The sequence below is a fragment of the Balaenoptera ricei genome, chromosome 12, assembly GCF_028023285.1.
Source record: "Balaenoptera ricei isolate mBalRic1 chromosome 12, mBalRic1.hap2, whole genome shotgun sequence".
Taxonomy (NCBI): domain Eukaryota; kingdom Metazoa; phylum Chordata; class Mammalia; order Artiodactyla; family Balaenopteridae; genus Balaenoptera; species Balaenoptera ricei.
This window is the reverse complement of record NC_082650.1, coordinates 46,567,436-46,594,196: the sequence shown is the minus strand read 5'-3', so window position 1 is coordinate 46,594,196 and position 26,761 is coordinate 46,567,436. Positions and strand designations below refer to the sequence as shown.

The 26,761-nt window shown below is 37.1% G+C and overlaps 1 protein-coding gene across 5 annotated transcripts in view; it reads right to left on the bottom strand.

The window, feature by feature from the left end:
- HS3ST5 (heparan sulfate-glucosamine 3-sulfotransferase 5) overlaps nucleotides 1-26,761 on the bottom strand; it is a 276,042-nt gene that overhangs the window by 205,543 nt on the left and 43,738 nt on the right. Inside the window, exon 1 of one of the 5 annotated variants that reach the window (XM_059941373.1) lies at nucleotides 4,601-4,620. The exons of the other annotated variants lie outside the window; for them this stretch is intronic. The gene's annotated coding sequence lies outside the window, so the exon portion shown is untranslated. Of the gene's footprint in view, nucleotides 1-4,600; nucleotides 4,621-26,761 lie in introns of those variants that run through there. 5 annotated transcript variants of the gene reach the window in all.

The window sequence follows — 26,761 nt, the reverse complement described above, 5'->3', positions numbered from 1 at the left end:
TCACTCATCTGACATGTAGTTACGAGGACCTCAGTACAGGCATGATGCTAAAATGAGAAAGTTTCTGTCCTCATGGAACTTACTGTTTACTGGACACTCTCTTCTCAGTAACCCCTTCTTTACACAATTTCTCTACTATTAACAGAAAAATGGGTATTGCTTTCAATGAAATTCCATTATGTGGGTATCGTGCATTACAGATTTCTATAAGAAGCCAAAGCAGTAAAACTTCTCTATTTTGCACCATCCTATTTTGCAGATCACTTCTATTAATAATTAGACCACAGATTACCTAAAGAATCTTTCCATGAGATGTGATCTATGAATCAAACTATAATACTCTTTTCTAAGACTCTATTCTGCCTCGTATCTAAATAAGACTATTATCATGTCTTTTAAAAATGTTTTGTAACATGTATTTTTGATTAAGTTGTACCAACATACTTCCTCTCACTTTTAAAATGAAATGAAAAGAATTTTAAATATTGCAAATATATTAAATTTTTTCATAATATTATATATATCTACCTTAAAATGACTGAAATAGCAAAACAGCAATGTTACTTAACAATAAAGATAAAAGTCAAAGGAATGTAGAAACTCAACTACTTAGACTGCATGAGAAACTATGAACTATTATATTCTCAGGTTAATTGATAGTGATTCAGGATCTCTTCTTGTTGAATAAGTTTTTATTGAAGAAATGCTATCAAAAATATCTTGTTCCCTTAGAAATATACTAAATATAAATGAATCTTTCTTTGATAATTGAAGATTTTGCTATCCCTATGAATAAAACCAAAATATTAGTAGTAGTAGTCTTGAAAATATAGACAATGTAGGAGATCTAAATAAACATATAATAGTATCAGGTTGCTATTGTTTCCAGTAAATTCCCTATATAAGTTTGCTTTCTTTTAATTATCATCAGTGTAGGTCTGGAAACAAGGGGTGGAGGGATGGCTATCTCTGTTGGACTCCAGCTGACTGAGATTTTTACAAAATATTCAAAACATGAAACTTTTTTTTCTAGTAGACAAGCCTTTAATAATTAAATTATAATTTTCTTTCAGGACTCTGGGCCTGTCAGACATACTTTTTAGTAAAATACTTCAAGATCTTTATTAACCACTTTCATTCAGACAATTATAACCTCCATCTTAATATTCAAAAACAGATCAAAGACTTGGAAAAAAAAAGATTTCCAATATGCTTTGAACTCTTATATACTATCTTTCCTCATTAAATTTGGTAAAAAAAAAAAAAAATTCTTCTTAGCTAGTTAAACAGTGAATTATCCAATTCTCCAGATAAGAAAAAAGCTATTTGAACTTCTAACATATCTCCTAATCTTCAAAGCTTTGAAATTTGTTATTTTCAGGTAGCTTTCTGCCAACCTTGTTTTAGATGGAATCTCATTCCCTTTTTAAAGTTTCTACCTCTAGTTTCTAACTGAAAAAGAAAAGCAAAAAGCTTGCTGATAAAGTCTGAAAATGAGATTGTGTTCAGGTGGTCCATAAAAGTGTTTACGGACGACAATGTCGGCAGCACCCTGACCTCTCCAGGGAAGGACGAAGGGAGTGTGGGGCTCAGCCTCCCTACTCTCCTTTCAAAATTGGTCGTAAGAGAAAATGGATATGGAGAGAGATTCATCCCCCATCCCATTGCCATGAAGTGTCAACACTAATTAACTAAGTGAAATAAGCCAGACAAAGACAAATACTGCGTGGTATTACTTATATGTGGAATCTTTAAAAAAATGTCAAACTTACAGAAACAGAGAGTAGAAAACTCTACTATTAGGGGCTTGGGGGTGGGGGAAATAAGGAGAGGTTGTAAAAGGGTACAAACTTTCCTCTATAAGATGAATACGGTCTGAGGATCTAATATAAAACATGGTGACTATAGTTGATAACACTGTTTTGTATAATTGAAATTTGCTAATAGAGTAGGACTTAAATCTTCCCACTCCCCCTGCAAAGAGACAACTATGTGAGGTGATGGGTATGTTAATTAAATAGATGGGGGAATCCTTTCACAATGCATATGTATATCAAAACATCACACTATACACTTTAAATATCTCACAATTTTATAAAGCTATTGAAGTATAATTTTTAAAAAACAGTAATTAAGAACAGAAAAGTAACACCCATATTCATTTGTAAGGAGAGAGATTTTTTATAATTAAGGAGGTAAAAGCTAATAACATGGTATAGTGAAAGAATCTGAAATACATAAAGTATAAAGAAAAATATAAAGTGTTCTTATAATAGCATAGCCCGAAAAGACTCACTATCAACCTTGTATTGGGTCTCTTTCCAGACTATTTTCTAGGTATGTCTAAACAAATATTTTTTTTAAAGGATCATAATATGAATATTATTTTGAAAACTGCTTTTTTACTTAATATAGTATTGCTCTTGTTCTAAAAATAAAAATACAGCCACATTATTACATGTATGATAGCTTCATATATAGATAATACATAAATTATTTAACTCATTCCTTATTGATTGACATTTAGATTGCTTCTGAACCTTTGCTTTTATAAACTCTAAAAACTCTAAAAACATTGTCTGCATATCATGCAATTACAGCATTATTTCAGGATGCCTTTCTGGAAGTAGTAATGTATCAAAAGGCATGCATAATCTGCATTTTGATATATATTTATAAACTGTACTTCTAATGTACCATATTATTCCCCCACCAATGTTGTATGAAAATGTCCATTTCTTCAACCTTACTCATTATAATAAATATTATAATTCATCTTCATATTGTCCAATGGAATTGTTTTAACTTGATATTTTTATTACTAGTGAGGCTGAACATATTTTCATGTGCTTATTGCCTATTTTCATCTTTCCTGTCCTCTCAGTTTCCTAATGTGGTATTTCTTTTTCTTTCTTTCCTTTTTTTTTTTTTTACTACAGATCTGAAAGAGTTTTTCATGTTCATTCCATTCAGTAGGTATGTGTGTATCAGATATTCACTGAAAAGCTTAGATTGTTATTGTAAACCTGACAGTTGCAGCCTATGTGAGGCATTTCAAATCCAGTAACAGGTGTGGTCACCTATGGGGAGAGTTCGGAAAACAAGATAAATGGGTCTAGGACAAAACCCAGGAAAAATATCTCATTGAGAAGTTGGGTAGAAGAAGATAAGTCAGCAAAGGATACAAAGCAAAAACTGTTTACATAAGGTAGAAAGAATGCCAAAAGGATATGGTGTCACAACAAGAGAAGAGAATGTATGAAAATGGAGAAAGGGGTGGATGATGTGTAATTCTGCTGAGAGGCCTAAAAAGTGTCCGTGCGGTTTGGCTGCCTGGAGGTCACTGGTTATCTTAATATCAAAGCAGCTCTACTAGAAAGTGGGGGTGGTAATGGTGCAGAAGCCAACCTGGAGTGGGTTAATGAGTGAAATGGATTCCAAATGGCAGATGTAGCATGCATAAACACTCGTTTCAAGCAGCTTGGCTGTGAGAGTGGAGCGGAAAGATTGGGTAGTTGCTGGAGGAAGGTCTGGGTCAAGTATGGATATATTAGCTCACTTTGATGGAAATGATCCAGTAGAGGAGCAGCTACATTGCAGGAGAATGACAGGAAACCCAAGGAGATAATTTTTAAAGAAATCAATAGTCAACTGGTTCTAGCAAAGGAATGACTCTTCTGGATCTCTCTGGCCAATGTCACCAATGTCCTTCGGACCAAATCTCATGACCAGTTTTCAATTCTCCTCTTATTAGATATAGTTAACACCATTGGCTACTTATTGCCTCTACTCCTTGTCTTTCATGACACCCCTCTCTTCTGGTTCTCTTCTGTCCTTTCTGAGTGTATGTTCTAACCTTCTGGGGGGGCATCTCTTCTTTGCCCACCCATTCTTGGTGCATTTCAGGATTCCACCTCTGGTTCATTTTTCTTCTCATTCTACACGTGTCCCTAGGTGATCTCTTTTAGTCTTATGGATAAAATATAATTTATATGTCAATGGCACCCACCTTGCAACCTAGTTCCAATCTCAGCAAACAGACTTTGTATCCAATTGCTTGAGAGATACCTTCACCCAAATGTCCCAAAGGTACCTAAAACTCAAGGAACCCAATCTGAACTCATCACTCTCACTTTAAGATTTGCTTTCTATCTTCTGTTCTGTCAGTTAATGACCTTGTCAACTACCAGCTGTCATATCCAGAAACCCTTGTCATATCCTCCTTTTTCTCCCTCCCCACTCATATGCAAGGCTTTGCCATATTTCATTGCTAATTTGAAGGAATCATTACAGGGGAAAGGGTTGAAAATAAAGGAGATTTGATTTTCTTCTTGAAGAAAGAAGCAAGGTATTCCATTTAGATAGGGTTGAGAAATATGTTTGTGATGTGATGGTTAGAGGTGAGTGAAGGTTTGATATTGTCATGGAGAACTAAAAAAGAGAGCTGGGTAGGAAAACATAACAGGACTGACAGTGTCGATATTGTGTTGGGCCCAATGAAGAGAAAGACTACTTATTGGTATCCTGCCTTAACAAAATTAAAAATGAGTATTCTTATCTGGTAGTTTCTAAGGTACACTGGAAACTCTCTGATATTTACCTTGAGGATGGGTTACAGGGGAGACCAGTTTTACTGGGTCTTTGGGCTCTGCCTTATTGCTCAGGTTGTTAGTCTCAAAGGCAGAAAGCCAGCTCAGAGGTGGGTGGCATCAGCACTACCTGTAGGGAAAGCAAGTAGTTTAATTTCTGGGTATCAGTGAGTTTACTTGCCTGAAATGTCCTTTCTCTCATGTTTGTTGATGCCCTAAATTTGCCTAAAGGAAAAATGCTTGAATTCAGAGATAAGGTTTAAAGATTAGGGAGCACTTCACAAGAATTTGAACTTACAAAAGTTTAAAAATTGGTTTTTGAAAATAAATGGAGTCAAATATCTCTCTTCTCACTTTTAAGTTAAATGGAGAAGCATTAGTTAACTATATATAAGTCAAGTCTCATCGTGAGAGAAGCAAGAAAAACAATTACTGATTGTCATTTTCCATTTTTAAATGCAATGTGTGGGTTTCTTTTCTAAAAATTCTCAGAAATGCATCAAATTATGAGGAAAAGAAAACAACATTAATACTTATCATGCAGGTTTGAGAACCATAATTTGCCAGTATTCATGTCAGTATTTTTCTGCATCACAGACATGTCACCAAGAACCTTTTAAGATAGGTGACAAGCACCAGCTTTTTTCTTCAAAGAAATGTTTGCTCCAATTTTTGTTGATCAAAAGTATCAAAAGGATACACAAAACGTCTGTATTTGAAATAACTGAAGTGGCCAAGCTAAGCTTCTCGTCCATGCCCAGCACTCAAATATTAGTTCAAATATACTAGGGAAAAATCCCCTTTCAATTGTAAAAAGTATGTCTAGTTGCCTATTAGATACACTTTTTGGTACCTGTTATTCTCATGTCTGCAGAGAACAGGGGCTCTCACTTTTTACTGCATCTTCCTTGTCTTGCCTCTAAACAAAAATGCCAGCCTCGGATCAAAGCACAGACACGTGTGTCTTGACACAAAATCTCAGATGTGGCAAATGTGACACAGAATGAATTGGTCTTTCAAGAAGCATAAAAAAAAAAAATCAAATAACTGAAGATTTATTGGTAGATAATTTAATATTATAAAAAATGGAAGTTATAAAAATGAGTCAGTATGATGAAGTTATTTTTGCAATTAAAAATCCAGCTACTGTGCAGAATATTGAGAAAAGAGTGTCCATTTGCCCTAGCTTCAGGGTGGGGCTCTGGGCCTTGAGATGAGGGATGGTGAAGCAGACACCAGATCCCAGAGGACATATCAGAGATTCAGATTCACAGAAGACAAGGGAGAGTCCCTCTTCCTAGAATCAGTGTAGCAGATGTACTTCTAGCTTCTGGACTGGGCTATTTACTTCTTTATTTATTTTTTATAAGGCAGGGGTTTGGTCAAAGGAATGACTTGCTAGATCCAGGGAACAGGCTGGACCAACCAAACAGCCAATTAGGCCAAGCTACCACTGGACCTTAGAATTCCCGAGGGCCTGGGAGACAGGGCCATGACGGACAGAAGCCAGACAGAACATGCAATTTCTTTTTTGTACAATATCCACATCAGTATACTCTTTCACAAGTTCCAGGTCACTGCTTTCAGAAAATGTGGCTTTCTTGGACATCTTCCCTGGGAAAATTTGTGTTGCTGCCCACCTTTCCTCTAGTTCTCATGATACAAGTCTCTATGAACACAATTAAGGAATAGAGAAAAAAAAATCAATTTATAAAACTTTGTCATCTGTTCCTGGGTACAGACATAGAACATTAAGTTTGTATACCCCATATAGGTCCTGAGCTTTCTACCAGACAATCAATCATGAATGTCCACTTTCCTCAATCAAAGTCAATATGATTGGTCCAGGGAACCTCTCTCTCCTGGTTCTTTGATCTTGTGTGCTGTGTGGTGCAGACACTCATACCAGACCCCGAGCCCTCAGGGAGCGTTCAATACCACTGTATGTGCGGCTTCCCTCTCCTCCACCATCCAGGTGTGTAGGCTCACTCAACTCTCTAAGGGAGGATCTGACATAGAATGTATTCTTATTGTTGGAATAAGAAGTACTAATGGATAAAAGGATAAGAGGGAAGCTTAATCAGATCTGCCTCAGTTTCTCTCTGCCACTGCCACTCATTCTCATGACTTAGAGGAATAGAAAATAAATAGGAAGGATGGAAACAGTACACATTCCCTGAGCACTTCCCTAAAATTTTTATAAACAGCAGTTAAAACTGTTTCTTTAAAACTTTTCATTCTAACCCAACTACAGGAAGAGACATGTCAGAAACAGTATGAATTCTGCTCTGACCAAGTCTCATCTTGCATTTCCCAAAGTATAAACTACAAGACACTCACAGGTAGTTGCTTGTCAAGCAACAATCCAGAAATGAGGAATTGAGCCATTATTATGCAATTAGTCATTTCTTTGGGCAACAAGTACTGAAGGCAGCAGTTAAAAAGTTGGAGGTGTGGTAAGATATATTTTATTATCCACTGTTAACAATTTAACTCAATTTTAACTTAAAATAAGCTGAGGAGGGAGTAAGGCAAAAGGGTGGAAACTACGGGACAGATGGGTTTTAATGAGTAAGAGAGACCAAGCTGGTGCCCAAGGCAGTGTGTGGTCTGGATGAAGCCCCACACCAGAGAGAGACCTGACCACGGAAGGTCACTGAATATGCCAAAGAGGAGGTGGTGGGACTCTGAAGATGCCCCACAGGCCTCACTCCAGTTCTCCAGTATCTCAAGTTGCAGAACTTACGGTCTAAGAGTTAAGAAGTTTATGGGCTATTAGATCACTACCTTTCAACACTTAACAATTTATGATTCTAAACTTTCATTAGTTGCTCTTCTCAAACTTTCACCTAAAGTATAAACCAGTCACATTTTTGAAAGGAAGCGGGAAATAGATTTGTTGATGTATCAAGCATGGTGTTGGGCAATATTATTATTATCTCATATAACCCAAATTCTGTGAGGAAAGAGTTATCTTCTTGTTTGATGGGTGAAAATAAACTCACAGTGATTAACCATCTTACCTAGTATCTCAGAGCTCCGTGCAACAAAGCTCTAAGGTCTAATCCCAAAGCTCGTGCTCTTTCTAATCACATCGTGATGCTGCTATGAAAAACCCAACATATACATACCACCCACCAAAACAAAGACATTTCAAAGGGGACAGAGATGGCTCTAAGAGGTACATGAGCATTCTGAAATTCAAGCGAAATTTGAATGGTTGTGTGATTTCTGGTAAGGGACAGTTTATAATTTTTATCAAATTCCCAAAGGGTTAAGCCATAAAATTTGAAGAACCACTGCACTCAGTGTATTTAGAAACTAACAGCCATAGTCTCCTTCAGTCCCATATGGCATATGGCATCCTGAGCTTATTCCCAACATACTCAATTTTCTCCAGAGATTGGAGCAAGGCTGGAAACCTTAGAAAGAAGATTAAATAATAATGAAATATACAAGAGTCCATTTAGCTATGTGTGCTGTTTGGCGGCTGCCCATATAATTTCGGGCTATCAGTACACCCCAGGGGCTATTGCAGGTTCATTAATATAACTTTAGGCTGGAAGATCCTTGGAGATCATAGAGTCCAATGCCCTCAGTTTACAGATGATAAAACCAAGACCCAGAGGGCTAGAGTGACTCACAGATTGTCATATAACCTTTTACTGGCTTGATAATGGACTTAATATTTACCCAGCAATCAGTCACTTTTGGCCATCATCTGTGCCTCCATGGTCAGTCGAGGGAGAAAACTGCGCTAATGCTCAAATTGCCCCTTCCAGTTCTAATATTGATCTAGCGTGGCTAGATACTATTTAGTTTTTAAGTTCTAATCAGATTTGCATGGTGGCACCACAGCCGTCTGGCACCACTGTGGTCTGCAGATGATTGTCAGGAAAAGTTGACATAAGGCTGAGGATTCTTGTATTCCAAATTAATAAACCAGAAAAAAGAAGATGCACTTCTCAAATGCAGCTTAATGTGGCAGACTGTGCCAATTTTGCTAATATAAGCCAAGTTATAATGATAAAATCAGTAATTTAATTAGTCTATTGCAAATGAAAACATTCTATCTACACCATTATTTGAAAGCACTATGATTCTATTGATTTCCTTCTCAGTGAAAATATAAGAAGAAACTTTTTTTTTTCAAAAGTCTGTTTTAAAATCTTTGACTTTGTGTTAAGAAGAAACTGCTAAAATAAATTGCAGTTTTAGACTGCATTATAAAATTTCATATTGGTTCAATTTGATGCATGCTCCTGGTCATTGAACATGTTGCACCTGTACTGAAATAAATTAGATATTTGAAATAAAAACGCTGCAGAAATAGTCATTTAAATTAATTTAAACAGGCAAGAGGCCGCTGTATAGTAGACAGCTCTGGAAGGGGGTCCAAGGAAGTTCTACGCCCCGTGAGCTTGGACAACTCACTTGGCCTCTCTGGACCTTAGTCTCTCTTCCTGCAAAATGTTGAAGTCTGTGTTACTTTTAAGGCTTACTCCAGCTCTAAAATTTTAAGTCTATGATTCTATCATACTATTTTATCCCTAGACATGAAGTCAAGAAACCATACAAATAACATTTCAGCTAGATCACTAATAATGGGTTGTAATAATTAACAATGATCACAGAGAAAGTGGGGACTGAAAAAATTAAATCAGTATACTTTGGTTGAGGTCCTGTATTTAAAGAAAAAAGCTCCAAGTAGCCTTATTATAATAGTTTACTATTAGATTCTGATTCTAGAGTCTTAGAACCAGAAGGGAATCTTAGAGGTCATCACTCAGTACAATTCATGATAGAAATTTCCCCTAAGGTATCACAAAGACATGATGTTTATCCTTTGTTTGAATATTTCTATTAACTAATGATACGAGAAAGTCCACTTCAACAGATCTAATTGTTAGAAAGTTCTTCTTTATGATAATTAAAATCTGGCTACCAGTTGTCCTTACTTATTTATCCCACTTAGTTCTGGCGTGTAGTCTGATACTCAGTTGACCATGAGGCTCATCTCACCACGCCTGCTTCCTGAACTTGATAGCTCTTAATATAATCTCCTAGTCCTGGATGAACAGAAAATCTAAATTATAAATATAATGAATCCAGGTCTTAGAGAAGCTTAACTTTAACACATATGCACTTTACATTTTAAAAACCAATTATGACTTCAAATTAAAGCAAAAATTTAGTTTACATATTGCTGATTTATTATCTCTTCCCCTACAGTATATTCTAAATTATTTTTAGTTTCACTAAATTTTCCCCCTAACTCTCTGCACATAGTCTTGCCCCCTATATAATAGGGATGACTGAATCCATTCAACATGGGGTCCCAATTAGTCTTCTTTCTGACTTAAACTGAATATTTATCATAAAATAAACTTTCATTTATTTTATTCTTCTCTCCCACCTCAGAGGAAGAATTCTCTCAACTTCCTAAATTCTACACTTTGCAATCTCCATCTGATTCCCATCTGCCTACAGGAAGACCTTGCTCCAGTTCTCTTTCTCTCAAATCTCCCATCTTTCCTGGCAGCCTATAAATATGTCCTCAACATATTAAAAAAGCAGAAGATGGCAGAGTGTTAGATGGACAATGGATGATACTGGTGAGCCACTGAATCAACCATACCTGGAGCACATCCTAATGCTACACTTCTCTGAATATATTTTTCTTTAATTATTTGAACATATTACAGGTTCTTTAAAGTCTTTGCTAAGTCCTACATCTGGGTCATCTAGGAGTTAGTTTCTATTGAATCCTTTCTTCTTTACTATGGGCTACATTTTCCTGTTTCTTTACACATACAGTAATTTTGATTGAACACTGAATGTGGTGCATGATATACTGTACAAGTTCTAGAGTCTGTTTTCTCCCTCTGAGGTATGTTGATTTTATTCTAGGGGGCAGTTAAATTATTGGCTGATCACTTTGACATTATGTAGGCTTGGTTTACGCTTTCAGGGCAGACCTACGGAAAGCTTGAGGTGTTTCTCAATCCCTTCTCGCTGGGCAAGACCTAACTCTGAAACATCTCCCCTTCAAACCTTGTCATGCCTGCTTTTAAGCTTTGAAGAGCAGGTGTGGTCCTATCTCCTAAGGCATGGCCTTTCTAGTCTTGCATCAGATGTTGAGGAAAACAAGATGTGAAGAAGGTGTTAACATGGCTAGAATGGAAACTCAAAGTCTTCCAGCACTGCTGTTCCATTCTCAACTCCAGAGCAGTCCCTCACTGTTAAGCCTCAGGGGGGTCTCACCCTAAGCCCAGCCCTCAGCCAAGGATCCATAGGGACCTCTGGGACTCCTCTGCAAACTCCTTCCTTTCTGGGAGCATGCATAGGGCACTGTAATTACTGAGGTGATATTAGATCAATGAGCTAAATGAGATGAAGAAGTAAGGCATGTAGATATCAGTGGAAAGAACATTCCAGGTACAGGGAACAGCAAGTACAAAAGCCTTGAAATGTGAATATGTCTGGTGTATTGTAGGACTTGCAAGGTGGCCACTGTGTGACTAGAGTGGAGTGAACTAAAAGTAGCCGAAGATATATTCAGAGACATACCAGGAGAGGGGGAGGGGGGGACAGACACCTTGCAGGAAAAATGGCCAGCCATTGGGGGATTCTGAGTAGAGAATAGTGACAAGATCAAAGTCAAGTTTTACAGCAATCATTCTGGCTGCTGTGGTGAGAATTAACTCTAAGGAAACAAAGACAAAGGAAAGGAGATTGAAATAATGCAAGTGAGAGAATATCATGGCAAGAACAGGTGTAATCATGGTGGAGAAGGTGGGATGCAGTTAGACGTATTTTGAAGATGAGTCACCAGGTAATCCTGATGGATTAGATGTGATGTATAACAGAAAGAAACTCTGTCCTGAGCAATGGGAAGAATGGCATTGCCCTCTACTGAGATGGTAAAAAACGCTGGAAGAGAATTAACAGGAAAATCAGGATTGGTTTTGGATCTTTAAATTTGAGATGTTTATTAGAATCTAAGTGATTTAACCTGCTGTATCTGAGTCTGCAGCGCCAGGGTGAGGCCTGGGTGAGAATTATAAGGCTATTGATGGTATTTAAAGCCATTAGAATGCATTCAATCATTGAAGGAGTAAAAATAGAAAAGAGAAGAGGACTGATATCTGAGCCTTGTGGAACTCCAAGTTAAGTGGTTAAGGACGTGAGGAGGAATAACCAAGACACTGAGAAAGAGGAGTCAGTGAGGAATGTGGAAGTTAAGGAGAGTATAGTCTTCTGAAATGCAAGTGCAAACAAAGTGTTTCAAAGAAAAGTAGAGTAATTAACTGTGTCAAATACCAAAACATCAAGTTGGATGAGGAATAAGAATTAATCACTGTATGTGCAACGTGAAGTTACTGGTGACCCTGAAAGAGCAGTTTCAGGGAGCAATAGGATGAAAGCCTGATGGGAGGCGGCCCAAGAGAGGTGAGAAGAGGAACCAGAGCCAGAATACTGATGACAGTTTAGAGAAGTTCTACTCTAAAGGGGAGCAGAAAAACTGAGGTGTAGCTGGAGGGGAAGGTAGGGCAAAGAAAAAGTCAAATTAAAGATTGGAGAAATAACAGGTTTGCACACTGTGGGAATGATCTTGTAGAGAAGGACAATTTTGATGATACAGGATGAAGAGGAGAAAACTGGTGGAGCAGTGATCATGAGTAAGTACAAGGGAAGGGGATTTAGTGACCGAAAGGCAGCCTCAGATGGGAGCTGAGGTTCACCTCAAATAATGTGGGCACAGAGGCTAGGGCCAGGTAGTTCTCTTGGTGGACTCTTTGGAAGTTCTCTTCTGATTGCTATTTTTGAAATGAAATAGGAAAGACAAAGATCAGTTGAGAGACAATAAGGAGGATGTGTGGACGTTCAAGAAAAGAGGGTGATGGATGGATGAGGGAAATATAACACAGCTGCTGGGCAGCACTAATGACCCCTTGCGGTTAATGATCGTGAACTGAAAGATCATGCTGAAAGAGCATCAGCATGGTTGTGTGTTTTCCTCTAGAAATGTTAGGCTGCAAGGGACCCTGCATAGATAGAGAGCTGGATTTAGTTACTGATAGAACTGAGGGTATAAGCTAGGGAGTAATTTTGATGAAGAGTCACATAATTAAGCTGGTAGGAGGGAATTAAAGCTGTGATAGGGTGAGGGCAGTGAGAAGGTGGTGGGGTCAATGGATTGTAGGTCCCTGGGCATTGCTCGAATTGGAGTAATAAAGGGAGCAAGATGGAAAGACAAGTAGTAGTTGGGGATGCGATACTTGAAAATAGGATTATGAAGGCGATGCGATTGTTGGTAATGAGAAGGGTTAGACTACGACCTCAGGAGTGGTTGTGCAAAGGAAAGGACAAGATCAGCTCAGATGTTGCCTTCTGTAGAAGCCTTCCCTGATTTCACCTTTCCTCTCCTCTTGCCTTCCAAGTCTCATCACACTTTATCTGCAAGTCTTTATGACTCTAGTCTACTTCGCATTTACTGTTATTCAATAGATATGTTTTAGAGTATAAGCTCCTTGAGGTTTGGGAATGTGTCAGAGTTATCTTCCCATCCCTTAGGACCTAACGGTTCCCTGACTACACAACTACACATAATAAGAGCATAATATATATTTGCTAAATCAATATACATATAAATAAATAAGAATAACAATAGTAGTAGCTAACATTGTCTCTCTGTGCCAAGCATTCTCCCACGTGCTTTATATAATGTTACTAAACTTTAACACCCTCTTGCAGATACACGATGCTTATAATACATGTACAGTAACTGTGAGAAGAGAATGATTTAACTGATTCACGTGATAAGACTGCAGTCAGGGGATGTGCATTAGGGAGCACAGGGACAGTCAGGTGGCTTCTGGCTGAGTAGGGTCAGGGTTGTTATAGAGTAGGGTAGGTGCCAGCAAACTTTTTCTATAAAAGGCCAGAGAGTAAATATATTTTTTGTAGCCCTATGGTCTTTGTAGCAACTAGTCAACTCTGCCATTGCAGCCTGAAAGCAGCCACAGACAATCCATAAAGGAACAAGTGTGGCTCTGCTCCCACAAACTTTATTTATGAATACTGAAATTTGAATTCTGTATAGTTTTCATATGTGACAATATATTCTTCTTTGGATTTTTTTCAACCATTTAAAAGTGTAAATGGTCCCAGGTTGTACAAAAACTGGTGACAGGTCTTTGGCCCAAAAGCGATACAGTTTGCTGACTTTTGGGAGAGAGAAAAGTCCTCGTGGTTTTGGCTTAGGCAGCAGTTTTCAGTGTTGATAGAAACTCAGGTTGGTTATTGTTGCTGTTCTCCTGGCTCTTGCCCTGGGGTTTTTGATATAATCCCATAACCATCTGAAAAGTATTTCCCCAAAACTGTTTATTGGCTAGTCAAAATTCATAGGGTTGGGGAGGTAGATTGCCAAAAAGAAAGAAAAGGTAGCAAACGTAGAAGGCAAGTTAGGGTGACTGGAGACCCTCTATCATATCTATTTTAGTCCTTTTACAAAACCAAAGATTAGAGAAATTAAGTGACTTTCTCAAGACTACACATCTCAAAACTGACAGAGCTGGGTGAGAACTGTGGACCTATTTGGTCCTCATTTCCTTGGCCATCCTACTGTACAATGCTATGCAAGTCATGCTAAGGATTAATACCTTGCTCTGAATGTGCCTATAACACTTCATCTGCCATGCACACAGAATGTTCTGTATGTACTTATTATTTGAATATATTAACTCACATTTAAATACTGGCACGGTGAGAGAGCAAGTATTCAGTGCCACCTTAATAAGTGGGTAACTCAGGCTTTTATGCAAGACAAGGGTACTCTACTAACCAGCCATTAAAAGGCAAAAAACACTCTTTTTGTACTAGTACAAATTCCATTTGGGTAAATTAGCCCATGATCTGCCACAGCTAAATCTCCAAAAGCTGTGAGAGTAGAGAGGAAAAAAACAAACAAAAAACCAAAACAAGTCTCAGATTGGTGAAAATTTCCAGGTGAAATACATTAAATGATCTCAGCACTGCATTTTCAAGTTTCCTCTCCATAGCCCAAATTTCATAAAATACACGGCAATTTCTACAGCTAAGATTGCAGTCTAATGGGCACAAAAAAAGGCCTGTTTTCCAAGCACATGCATATTTTCCCTCCTTTCTAGTTAATCCACTTGCCTCACCTTTGATGAAGTACTTGCTCTTTCCTGTATCCCTCTGTTTACGTAAGGACATAAAGAAATGGAATGATGTTCAGTATGGGGTTATTTTAGACACTGTTGGAAGACATTATGATCCTTTGGCTGCATGAGGACAAATCTCCAGTTAAAGAAGTTATCCTATGAAGGGAAGGGTGCATTTGGCAAAGAATGAACATCAATGGGACCTATTTTAGCTTTTCCAGGTTGACTTTCCTTTACATCAAAGAAAAATCTGTAATCAGAATGTTTTTGGTGTTTTGTTTTCTTTTAAGACCAAGCAGAAAGATACAAAGAAATCCAGAAGAATCATAGTTTTTCAACTTGAAGTTTCAAATATTTGCAGAATCACTTTTACCCCTAATAAGGCTGATACATTATTAAAGCTTATATTTTTAAAAAAATTCTTGATTTAATTCTCTTTAATTCCATCCAGGGGTGGCTCTCCTTGGTTACAGTTATCAACAGGGTATTAACTGCCAATGGTGGATAAGTAATAAGTAGTGCCGAAAAAAAGGGAAAAATGAATTATGTTCCTTTTGCTTTTTCGCATTAGGAAATATGTAGCTGCTTACAAGAGCAGTTATACAAACAGTAATAATAATTTTGACAATAATAAAATCCTGTTTGTATAAATGCAAATCTTAGCTTTCTCCCCCTCTCTTTTTTGGTGTTGCAAATTTATCACTTTCATCTGCTGAATAAACAGATACGTTCCTGGGTTATGATGTTTGTTACACACAACGTTTCATAGGCAAAGGAAAGTAGGGAAGTTCCTGATAAGAGAATTCATTCTAAACTGCTCCATACTTGAGTACACATGTGGAAATTTCAATGACTTCAGGAAATGCCATATGCAGAAATTATTCAAGGATGTTTTAAAAGGTTTAGTTCCAGAGGTATATTCCTATATCCTTTCCTGAGCAGAAATGCTCTCATTAAAGGTTGCCTTGTCTGGGTTACAGTTTTAATTATAAAGGAGAAAATGATGACCAATATTTTTTACTCTGATATTTTAAGGTATATTTTAAAATTCCCCAAACATGGGAAGGTCACCCTAATTATCCCTGATGAGAGAGGATCGTGGCTCTCATTTCTTACTTTTGGTGAAGGCCACCTGAGATGGGCTTCTGGGAGTTCGGTTAGCGTGAGAAACAATAGATGGTTAAACACAGCCACCCATGACTGACAGCTGTTTCCTGACATTTGGGTTAAGTCATGAGGGAAGAGACCCAAAAGGGACAAGGGAGCAGGTTTACATGTGCTCCTCAATTATCCTTATGAGATTTATATAGCTCCATAAATGAACACCATACTGTAATAAAAAAATATGTCAGAATCAATAGAAATCCTTTCTGTGTTCAATTCTTTTACCTCTTGAATTTGAGTGTAGGTAATTTAAAGTGTTTTTCTTGTCATTATTACTAATTTCTCTGCCTTGAGGGTTGCATTTTCTGTATACTTTTGCTTGCAGATTTAACAATCTTACAAGGTTTGAGTCCAAATGAATGGAAAAATTTCCCCCCAATAAACAGTAAAATAAAACGCAATAAAATGAAAACTGAGGTGCATTTAGCAACTTGGCAGGAATGTGAAGTCTTTTTATATTCATTGAAAAAGGTGATATTTCAGTATTCTTTAAAAACCCAGTAAAATGTGAGACCATAAATTCTTATAACAAATCTCCAAGGTTTTAATTGTTCATCAGCTGTATTCAGATTCCTTGAATACCAATTTCCACTAGAAGGTTGATGGCTGGCAGGGTAGAGGAGAAAGCACATGCTTGAGGTTGAGGCGGAGATGAAATGGACAGGGAGTGATAAGAACCTCTGAGTGAATTTACATGAAAAAAGACCAAGGCTAGGGAAACACACTTTTTTCTTTGCATAAAATTTCATGCACACATGCAGATCTCAAAGGATCCCTTTTGAAAACCAGATGGAAATGTGTTCTCCACAGCAAATGACGGAATGTAGCTAACAAGATCAGTTTATCAGTAATTCACCACTCAGGAAAAACTCCAAAGCTTAGTAAAGAATCAAGCACAACTACAAAAATAACCTATTTTCATTCTGATTCTACTTTACTGCATCAATTCCATTTCTATTTCAAGAAATAGGCAGTGCACTATAGGACTGCTAATCAATACCAGACAAACTTTACTGACAAGAAATAATCTATTTTTTTTAGTTAAGAATTAGACAAAGAAATCTGGAACTACTTAAGGATGTTAAAACTTTAGGATTCTTCCAAGTTCATATTTCTTCACAAGAAAAATCAGCGCCTTATGTCAATATTTAGATGTGTGTGCTTGGGTTTTAATGAGCATTGAATGAAAGCAAGAATGTATATGCAATGATATTGAAATGTGAAAGTACTGCTTCAAGAAATGCCCTGAAGTTGTACTAGTTCTTAACACAGTACAAGAGGCATAAGGAGCAGCAAATTGCATTATGCGCTTCTGCAACGGAAGTATAATTTCAACTTTAACCATAACTTGTTCTTTCTATTTAGGGAAAAATAGGTGGAATCTGTGCTTTGTGTGTTATACAAGGTTCTAAATGTAGATTATGCAGTGATAGAGGATAACAAAGCTGTCCCAGATTTTTGTTGCAATTGCAGTGAGATTTAAATGATGAAAACACCAATCAAGGGTGTTCTCCATTCCGGCAGCTTCCACCTTTCTATTAGCTCCTGAAGACTGTTCCCATTTCATTGCTTTCTGAGAGCCTCCTCATTATGGTCAGGACATGGTCTAGTATGGCAGGATTTACCTTGAAGGAATGGGGCAGGGTAGGAGAATCAGAAAGAGGGACTGTCTTCTGCAGGGGGCCGTGGTCTGGTGGGAGGAGGAGGGCTACCTTTCAGATGTTGTGAGAGAGTTGGGACAAACTGGCTCCAGTTTGCTCATTCATTCAACAAATATTTACCGAGAAATCACTATGTAGCCAACAGTAGGGTAAGTGATAGGAACACCATGGTGAGTAAGTCCTGGTCCCTAACCTCAGATAGCTTAGGGAGCAGCGAGGAAAGAGTTCCCAAAGAGAACAGGAAAGGGAAGGCAATTATAATTCAGAAACATAAACAGGACCAAGGTTTCTACCTGGCCTACATGGCCCCAGAACTAGTGAAGGACATGGAAGGACAGCCAAAACAGCCCAGGAGGGCTTCTAGATATTTATGTGAACCCTGAAGAGACTGGGGGTTTTCCAGGATAGGGATGTTTGTGTTTATGTGTGTGGGTTAGAGCCAGAAAGAGAGAGAGAGAGACAGTACAGAGACAGAGACAGAGAGGCACACAGAGACAGACAGAGAGATGAAGAGGAAGATGCTGGAAAAAGTATCCCACACAGAGGGAAAGAAAACATGAAGAATGTGGGAGGGGGAAAGTCGTTCAGGGTGACTGGAGCATGAAGGGAAGTGGGAAGTTGAGGCAACCCAAGCAGATGCCAACTTATGAAGGGCCTTTTTAGGCCGCGTTGAGGATTCTTTACTTGTTCCTGAGGACAATAGGATGCTATATTCCAGGATACAGGCAATGACATAGGTCAACGTTTGGCAGCCAATGGAGTTAAAAAAGATTTAAAAGGGGCATGGTGAGCTGAGTCTGAAAGGAGACTCTGGGTCACATTATAGAGCCTTTCAACAGATAAAAATGAGAGTTCTGGCCACAGGATGAGATTTGGGAGGTAGACTCCCTTCCATTAGGCAGCGGAAAGGGGGATCAGAGCCAGTTATCCAAATCCAGTTACCAAAACTAGACTCAAGATCAAACTTGTTCTAATCACATAGTTGATTATTGCTGAGTCCTCTGAATACTGAATTACTAAATGATTTCTGACAACATTTTCTGTCTTCCACATGGCAAATGGTGTATCTAAAGTTTATTTCATTACAATGATTTTCAAAAAGTTCAAAAGTATGATATTTTTGAAGGCAGTAAATATTACATTCTATCTCTTCCCTTTTGGATGAGCCTTCAGAGATTCAATTTCAATTTGTATGCCTTTGAAGATAATCTGACCTGCTTATTCACAATTCAGCATTAAAACCAAAGTAGGGCGCCTTCAGCTGTAGACAGAGCCTTTAGGAATTATAAAAACTGGTAAGTAATAAAATCATAAAACGTCTAATCATCATCAGACTTACAGTGCAATCTGTAAATGTGAGAGCTTCAGATCAATGGTTTTGTGGTTACACATTGAGGCCACTCATTTCTACTTCTTTAAGGCAATAGCCTAATAAGTTTGGCAAAGTTTTTATTAGGAACAGATTTTGAGCATGAAAATGAGAGTTCAGACATCATTTAATTGGGAATGCAGAATAAGAAATGTATTCTAGGATACATCTGATGATTTCTCCAAATAACATATTGCACCTTTGTCTCAATGGTCCCTTCCAATATACCTCAGTGTTTCACTTATTTTATCTTACCTTATCTTTAGTCAGCAGTACAACTTATATGGATACTAATGAGGGTAACATGATCCCTTAATTAAAATATACGATTTAAAATGAGTTATACTTTACAAAGTATGCCAGTGTAGTCCTACAATGTTAGATCTAATTCTTGGAATGATAGTTCTGTATAATGCAGTTTTATCATGAAAGTGTTAAAAGCTTGTTCTGAAAGTAACAGAATTCCTTTGAAAGGCCACAGATGCTTTTTGGCCAGCTTCTAAAGAGACTGATAAAAATAAACTTCTTTTCTCCCTGCAGCAGCAGCCATCAGCTTCCTTGCCTTCCGTGTCTATATTCCCATCCCCTGCGGCCACCTGGAACACAGCTCACCACTGCACTGATGTTCGGGATGGCGGGCATTGGGGGGAGGGAGGGGAATCAAATGTGAAGACAGAGGTAAGCTTTTAACTCTGCTGTCAGTAAAGGAAAGAGGAAGTAGAAGGTATTGCTGCTACCCCCTTTTATCCACCTTCTTCAGCCCAGGCATGGTGTGAAGTCCCTGAGGGAACACCACAAGATGTTTTAGCTTTTCTCAGTCTGGCAAAGCCTCCAGGAATACAGTGAATTGTTTATTTCAGATAGGCCCTTTGCTGTATTCAACCCAGAAAACAAGCATGACAATTAGCCTCCTCGCTGAAGACATTGGGAGATGGCAGGAAATTACTAATAGGAAGTGCACCAGAGGGGAAAAATAAGCACCTTCTACAAAAAAAGCAAGGTGCTGATGAGACTTGGCATGTGGAACAACCAAAATCAAGTAAGATTTTTGAACATTTTAAAGGAGTGAATTGAGGTAGTAGCTTAAATTTGCTATGGAAAGGAATGTACATGCAGCAATAATCTTTATTTTTAAAACAACATATTCAGAAACTGTATGAATACACATATATACTAAATATATATAATATTTTGAACCCCTTAAGCACCTTACATGGAGATATTAACTGAGGAAATATTTTTTCTAAAATGAGTGGCATATTGATGTAAAAAAAAATTGCATCTTCTTGTTTATTTTGAAAGCTACCTTTCAAAAATGTAATATGCCACCACTGGCATCTTTGAACTCACTATTCCATTTTTCAAGCAGTCTCAGAGTTGAATCCTGCATTCTTGCCATATGCCAAGGGTTAGGCCATTAATATGTAAAAGAAGCTGGTATCCAGAGAATTGACTTTATAATTGGAGAACACCAAAATAAACCTAACACTTCTCTAACAATGTTGCACCCCAGCATCCCTGTTCTCTTAGGCTATTAAGCCATGTCCAATTTTCTCAGTCTGTCAGAGGATACAGCTGCCTCCATGTGCCAGGGAAGCTTTAATTAGGGGGACTTTTCCTCCCACTGGAAAGCCTCTTCCTGTGGTTTGAAAGTTTGAATTATTCAAGCCCATGTTAATACACTGGGCTGAAGGCTCTGTCTGGCCCACTGAGGTGCACCTGGAACTGTTCTCTTTTCACAGATTCTATTTCTTTCTTTCCCTCTCTCTCTCCCTCCCTCCTTTTTCTATCCTTTCTCATCCACTTCGCTCCTATTATTCAAGGCAAGAAACAAGGAACACTGAGCACGGAGAGACCCATGGAATCTGGCACAGCAAATCTCATAGACTCTTCATGTGCAGTCACAAGAAAAATAATCTCTCAACTAAAAGTTTCTCAAGTATAAAGCTTCATTCCCTAAACCTTTCTTTTTTGCAAAAAGTAATACGATTTATATACTCTGGTAGCCAGAATTTCAGGACTTTTAAATCTATTTCTCCCAAATTCAAGCTGTTAATTTGGTTTTACTCCTAAAATGGAATCAACAGGAAAATTCTTAATTTTTCCTGTTGAAGCTACACAGAGTTGATACAGATAAATCCTGTTTTAATACCAGATTCTAGATTTCAGTCTTTGATTAGTTTTTAGGCTTTGCTTAAGATTCCAACCCTAATTTTCCTTTATTCTAATTTTTAGTCTAGTTTTGAGTTGTCATTGTGACTTCTTTAGAACCAAAGTCAGCGTCAAGATAATATGAGGTATCCTTGGATTAAGGGTACCATGATTTCTAGACTTGGTTTGTCATTCATCACCTGCAAGGCCTCTCAGAGGCTTACTTTTCTCATATATAAAATAGTAGTAACAATACAAACACTATCTAGAACCTGCAAAAAATCAAATAGAATTATATTCAGGAAAGTTTTTTCAAAATTATAAAGTAATATATAAATTAAGATGTCTTTGCTATTATTTTTTCATGTCATAAAAGAAGCATCATCTTTGGTTTATACTCCAATTCATTCATTTAAATTAAAATGTTTTGGAAGTCTTTCTTCTATGTCCAATTACAAAAAAGAAGCTACTGAGTTCACAATGCAGACAGTGGGATTCTCTTCCTTTCCTACACATTGAGTCTATTGTTTTAGGAGGAAAGAAAAAGGTAGGGAAGAAAAATGTATTCCCTGAAAACTCCTAAAGAGCTGTCCAAGTCCTCTGGCTAATAAACCAGAGAATTTGTGAAATTTATTGCCTACACTGAGAAATGCTCTTAGAAACTGTTTCAGAGTATCAAAAAATAATGTATCTCCAAAAAGAACCTCAAATCTTTTTCAGCAGCAGGTGGAATATTTAGGCAAAAATAATACATATAGAAAGAACTTATTCAAAATAACACTGCATGTACCTCTGGGATTGGAGAAGCTGATGAAGGACTCAACCAAGCCTACCAGTTGGAGGTTATTTCTATCTCTGTACAGGTCTAATCATTGGATGGTAATTACATATCTGCCGTGTTATTGACCAGGAATCTGGTCTTAAACATTCAACGTCAAGAAAAACAAAACAAAGGTAATAACCAAAAGACTTTAAAGATGGTAACAAAATGGCTCTGTGCTCATACACCATTAATTAGAAAATAAAACACTTGACTCGCTGTCTAGGAAGAACTTAAACATCATTAAAGAATTTTAAAGTTTAATACCGAATCTATATTGGCTTCCTTTTTCACATTAACAATGTGTTCTTCATCCACAAACCCATTCACAATGCACAGACCTGAAGGCTTTGTACTATGCTGAACCACTATTCTACAAAGGCAGTATTTTTGGTACTAACTGAAGAGTTGTCACAAGTCATATATTTTTAAAGTTCTTTTTTTTTTTTCTTTATGTGTGCCCTTTTTTACAATGAGAAAGCAGGTATGAAGTCATTCGTTTCCAAAGAATTGTGCTGTGAGTTGGGAAGCTAGCCTGAGCCAGGAGATTTAGTTTTACTCACAACTTGGCCCTAGAAAAATCTGTGATGGTTTCTACAGTAGGTTTCCTAACCACAACCTTGGGAGCACTGCATCTCCCAGCTCCTAAAAGCCTGAGTCTGTGACTACAGGAGCCAGGGAAAAAAAAGAGCTAAAACTTCTTCAATATCAGTGTTACAAATCTTTGGAATGTTTTCCATAATAATTTGTGGGAAGTAAAATTACTACAAACTAAGAGTTTACAGCCAGAATAAATGTATTTTGTAGAGGTAAAAAGTAAATCCTCAATTTGTCTTTTTGCAATACACACACATACACATACACATATATATATGTATATATGAGTGTGTATGTATACCTCTATGTACATACACACACGTATATTATTGTATATTCAGATCAGAGAAGAACACTAGATTTGAGAGGAAAAGATACTAAATTTGACAAAATTAAATTAGGGGGAAAAGAGAGAAAGAGAAAATATCCATAAGACTAAAATCCAAATTGGTCTGCAGCTCATGTTAATCTATATACATTATTATACGACTCATTCTCTAAAGTGCTAGAATATTCTATTTGCACACCATTTTCATACATATGTTAGTTTTACAAAGTAAGATAGATCGTCTAGTAAAGGTTTGAATGGTTATTAGCCAAGTATATCATATTATATGGATTAATTTGTCTAATAAAATAAAAAGAGAAGGGCTTCCCTGGTGGCACAGTGGTTGAGAATCTGCCTGCCAATGCAGGGGACACGGGTTCGAGCCCTGGTCTGGGAAGATCCCACATGCCGCGGAGCAACTAGGCCCGTGAGCCACAACTACTGAGCCTGCGCGTCTGGAGCCTGTGCTCCGCAACAAGAGAGGTCGCGATAGTGAGAGGCCCGCGCACCGCGACGAAGACTGGCCCCCACTCGCCGCGACTAGAGAAAGCCCTCGCACAGAAACGAAGACCCAACACAGCCAAAAATAAATAAATAAATTAATTAATTAAAAAAAAAAAAAAAAGAGAGAGAGAGAAGAACTAGGCATGTTTATGTTCCAGTGGGAAAAACCTTCTTTTTCTTCCCAATTACATATATAATTGTCAATTTTCATTCTTCCCTTTTATGAACTAACCTTGAATTAACAAGCAGTGACTTACTAAACTCTTTTGCCCTCAAGCATGCAATTTTGCTTTTCACATTTTCTTGGGACTCACTTTCAATTAGGAAAACATAAGTAACTTTAGAAACTTAAAAAGTTGTAATGAATGATAAAAAGTCTGTCTTAATATTTATTACTATAAATAACGTTTTGAGAAGAAAAGCTACTTACATTTTTGTCTGCTAACCTTACTTCTGTGGAACTGTTAAGATCTTAGTAACTTAGTAACATTTCAGTTTTAATCCACTACGAAGAATGAAATAAAAACTAAAGTGATATAGAGTAGTTTCTGTGTAGAAGACTTAAAGATGGCTGGAGCTGTGCTTAAAGATTTCTAATATAAATTAGAGTATTAGCCTTTTTATCCTCTTATTTAAAAAACAATTTAACCTTTATTCATGGGAATTTTAGCCAATTTAGAAAATACATAAAATTATAAAGAAGAAATAAAAATTACTTTTAAGTCCAATTATCCAAGATAAGCACTATTAATATTATACATTAATAATAACAATATAATTTTAACAATATTGAGTACTTACTCTGTACCCATCTCCATTCTCTATTATATATAAATAATTTAGAATGGATAATATGTATAATTTTTGATGTACAAACCCATTATTTCCATTTTGCAAATGACGAAATTAAGGTACAGAGATGTTTAGTAACTTGCTCTGGGTCAAAGGTCACATATTTAATAAGGTGAGAAGCTGGGATTTGAAATTGGGCCCTCTGAACTATGTCAGAAACTGTGATCGTAACCACAACTCTACTACACTAGGCTTTCCTCTGTGTGTATAACATAAAAGGGGGCTGTAATTTATACACTGTTCTATAATCTGTTTTTATCCATGTAACTTACTATGAATCTCTCTTCTCACATCAGTAAGTGATCCCCGACCACAACACTTGAAAAGGAAGCATTTTGACAAGTAAGAAATCTTGTAGCATGGCTGTTTCTAGCATGGTATGATTCAAGAAATCTAAACAAAGAACACTCTCTATTTTCTGACATGTATTCAAATCAAGCAAACATCACCCTCTTTAAGCAAACAGAAATTATCATAGCAGAACTGACCAATGATCTGATCAGTCCAATATCCTATTTCTGAAACTGTCCAATGCTGGCTATTTTAGTAGAAGAAATAAAATCCCCCATAAAGTACCTAATTGTGTGATACACTGCAGTAAGATGAAAATTTCCCCTTTGCCCAGTTTCTCATCTTCTTCTACATAAAAGCTTTAGAGGGAATAGTCCTTGAAATTTTATCCTACTGAAACTAGTAATGTGTGAAGATGTTATTTTAACACACACATGTGCACTGTAAACGTGAAGAAACAAGAGTTCTTCCTGATAGCTTAAGAAAGTTAGGAATTATTATAGCTATTTCTATAAATATATAATACATAGAGCACACATAATGAATCCATTACAATTATAAGAGAATATTGCTAGGTAATATACAGCACCAGTGAAAGAAACTGGTAAATAGCATTCAATAAAATAATCCTTTCCTCCATTAACAATATATTGTAAAATATATTCTTTAGGGGAGGTAACCACAGGGCAATTACTGAGTGGCAAAATTCATTGCATGTGTTTCTACACAGTGCAAATCAGAAAATCAACGCAATCATACATTTTATTTTGTTTTATATATTTCAAAGTCCCATCAACCACTGATACTATATTACAGTTGGAATTTAATGTGGTTAAAAATATCACTAAGTATATTGGCATGGTAGCCAGGAAGACAGGGACATTTTAAAGAGAGTTTTTTAAAAAAATTTTTTCTCTGAAATTGTGCCTTTCTCTAATGAAAGAAGACTTAAGAGACTGGTATCTTCCATTTCCTGACGCTTGGAATACTTGCTCTTAGACCCCTGAGCTGCCATGCAGATACAGACAGACAGATATAAAGACATATAGATATAGATACATAGATATTTGACACAAGATGCAAGAGCTTTGTGAGTTCAACTAAATAGTCATCTTTGACTGGACAGATTGTAAAGGTTTCATGAGGAGAAGGCATTTACACCATTTCTATCTGCACTCTTCCAGAATCTCTCACCTGTGTCTCTTGTAGCCATCCCCCAAAACAACCAGAATGTTAGATGTAGTCTGTGCCCAAAAATTTGAATAAAGTAATTCAATCCAATAGTGATGGGGACCATTGCCTCATAACCTTGGGGCTTTTCCCTGACCTAGTCAGCTACTAACTGATCATCCCTACTTCCCATGATAGTACCGATCCTTAGTTCCCTAAGAAGACAGACTGTACTTTATGAATTTTGTATTCCAAATGCCTGGCACAGTCCCTGGAACAGAGAAGATGTTCAATACATCCTTATTGGAACAGTACCTGACACATAATAGGTCCTCAATAGATGCTGGTTGGTGGAATATTGAAATGGATGAATGAATATATTTAACCACTGACTAAGTTTCTCTATTTAACGTTATTTCATACATTTCAGTCTGGAATACACATATTTTAAAATCTATTTCATAGGAACTATCATTATACAACATTGTAGTTTTTACACTAAAAATATATTCCCTAAAGACAATTCAGTCACCAGTTTAAAAAATAACATATATTGGATACTGACCAGTACTATTTATAAATTCTTTTTTGGATAGGAAATGCAATGCTGCAACTGCTTCCAAATCAGCAAAATGTACAGCCAGTAAGTCCAAGAAACATGAAGATACTGTATGTTCTACAAGAACAGAAACTCTAGATATTTATTTTAAAATTTAAGATAATTGATGGGATGTTTTTCCATAAAAGGCACAGGCCATCAATTATCTTCCTCCTTATTATTTTTAAGTCACCCCAGCCAGTAAGCCAGCACTGATGGAGTTAATTCACCAAACATTCTCCCTTGCTTGGTAGTTTGTTCCCACCTTAGGTAGGATGCAGAGAAACTGCTCCAGGAGGTTGTTTTCCTTATAACTCTGCAGATGATAAAAGCTTAAGTCAATCCTAACCTGTGTTTCAGTTTGTCAGCTGAGGACATTAATACTTGTAATGTTATCTCCTTCTCAGAAGACCCCGAGAGCAATACTTTCTAGAACCCACCAGCTAAACTCCTCATCAAACATGTTCTACACGTACA